Source organism: Callospermophilus lateralis, chromosome 2, assembly GCF_048772815.1.
Source record: "Callospermophilus lateralis isolate mCalLat2 chromosome 2, mCalLat2.hap1, whole genome shotgun sequence".
NCBI classification, from domain to species: domain Eukaryota; kingdom Metazoa; phylum Chordata; class Mammalia; order Rodentia; family Sciuridae; genus Callospermophilus; species Callospermophilus lateralis.
The window spans coordinates 199,931,386-199,933,827 of NC_135306.1; positions in this window are offsets into that span (position 1 = coordinate 199,931,386).

Consider the following 2,442-nt stretch of genomic DNA (forward strand, 5'->3'; position numbering starts at 1 on the left):
TTTTTTTCTCATTATTTTATGTACTTTATTGTATATTTTTAGTTTTGTTTTCTTCAGGTAATCTGATTTTAACTACTTCTCTAAATTACCAGATCTCTATCATTGTTAGAACAAAGGTGGGTATTTATGACATGATAACCTTAAATCTGTTATCTCAGAGTTCATTTGCATAAAATGCTTAAAAGAGTGTTCTTTATTTCTTATGAAAAAATATAGTTCTATGTTGAGACCCACAGCCGGAGGGACCCCAGCAAACTTTCAGACTGCCAGCTGATGATTGGCTCACAGCGGCCCCAGCAACATCTAGCTGATTGGCTCCTCTACGGTGATGCTCATTGGGCTGTTTCCCTGCCCTTTCAGGCCACGGAGCTGCTCATTGGGGGACTTTTTTGCCTCCACCCACGCGACCCAGCCAATCGGCCTCAAGAGCAGGAGGATTGTGGGTGGAGAAGAGGCTTGTGGGAAGCCGTGGTGGCAGTTGGGCTCTGAGGGTTTTTCCTGAGGAGCTGTTTTGATTGGAGTGTGTAGTTCTAAAAATAAAGTTAGTTTGTTTTGACAAGTGGCTCCTGAATTGTGCCCAGCCAGACTGCGGCATTCAGACTGCCAGCTGATGGTTCGATATTGCAAAGAATGGAGAGTAAGTAGGTTCCCCTTAATAAGCTTCCCCTTAATAAGACTGGGTCTGAATTATGGTCAAACTTACTAGCAGTGTGACCTATAGCAGTAGGTCTTATCTTTACTAAATCTGACTTTCTGATCTCGCACTATTGGGAATATGCATGAGCACAGCCCCCAGCCTATATGTGTGAAGGAAGGAGAGGCCAACTCTAGAGGTTGTTAAACTACTATAAATGTGGTTACTGTGCTGTCTGTAAGTAGCTAGTTGCCAAAAATGAGAGTGTGCTCTTCCTGGGGGTGGGGAGCAGCCCTGCCATGATTTGGAATGGCCATTCTGTTCTGAGGCTCACTTTTGGGAAATCTAAGAAGCTACCAGATGAAAACCTCTTCTATCAAAATCATATTTACTGACTTCTTCTGTTGTACTTTACTATTTTTAATAGGTTAGGAAAATGATAATGGAAAAGAGACATTTATTAGATAACCATCAAATTTCAATAACTCATTCTTTATTCAAGGTCATTAAGAGGGAAATAAAACTATTTTTGGTCACAGAATAATGCACACAATGGAAGCTTCTTGCAGCGGCATGGAGGATGAATTTATCCTTACCTCTCCTGCAGAGGGGACATATAGGGTTACACTCTGATGATAGTTTAACCTACAATAGCCCTTACAAGGTACCTAGGTGAGTAGTTATTTCTATAAAGACAGAGTTATGCACACGAGTCTTAAAAGATGCATTTTCCAGAAAAACAGAACCAATAGGAAGTCCCTATAGTAGTTGTTTGTATAGTAAAGAGTAGAAAATTATTTTATCCTGCAGGTCAAGGGAGTTTTTTGGTGTCTTTTGAAGAATTAAAGAGCTTAAAATTGATAATGGAAGTTCCAGAACAAGGGAGGCAGCACTAGATAAGCAGCCTGGGCTCTCTGCACTGAGGAGAACCAGAGGAGTGTAGATGCAGGGACCCCGAACCCCAGAGGCTTGTGCAACGTCTCCAAAAAGTTGGTTTAACTACCGTAAATTCAAATTGTGCCCTTTTCTAAAAAGAAGCCAGTTTAGGTATGAAAGAAATTGCTACAGATTTGTAGAAAGAGATCTAGGAAGAAAATGTGACTTGAAAGCTGGGCGTGGCCGAGTTAAGAAGACCATGTCTTGAGGAAGTCCTGGCAGAAGACTCAGGGAACATTAGGCCCTGGAGCTAGATGTAAAATGCCTTTCCATGTTGGAGTTGTTTAGGGTAGCCCTGCAGCTCACACAAATGAAGGAATTAGGTCAGGACAATATCCTCCATGTAGGTAAGTTTCAAGGAAGGACCTCGATGGTTCCTAGGCAGAAAAATAGAAGCATTGAAGTTCAGAAGAGGTAGGGGAGACTCCATCATGAGCCAGAGCCCACAGGCCAGGTAGCACTGTGGCCACAGAGGCCAGAGTTTATGTTCATAAATCTCAAAACATATGTAGCAAAAGAGTTAGAACCGACGCCTTGACCTTGGTCTTCTCCAACCCTTGGCTGCTATTTTCATTCAGTTCCTCAGCTCAAAGCAAAACAAAGCAACAATGATGCCCCTACATCTCCTATTTTAAGAGGAACTAGAGAAAAATCACCTATGACCTGAGCTAACAATTTAGTTCCAAGGAAAGCAAGGATAGGACCAAAGCAGACACCAAGGCTTGGCCCAGGGAAAGAACGCTGCTCAAGGCTCAGTGGTGTTTCCCACAAAATTTAGATGCTGAAGCCCTAACCTTCAACGTGGCTGTGGGGAAACAGGGCCTGTAAAGAGAGAATTAGGTTTAAAGAGGTCCTCAGGGTGGAGTTCTGAT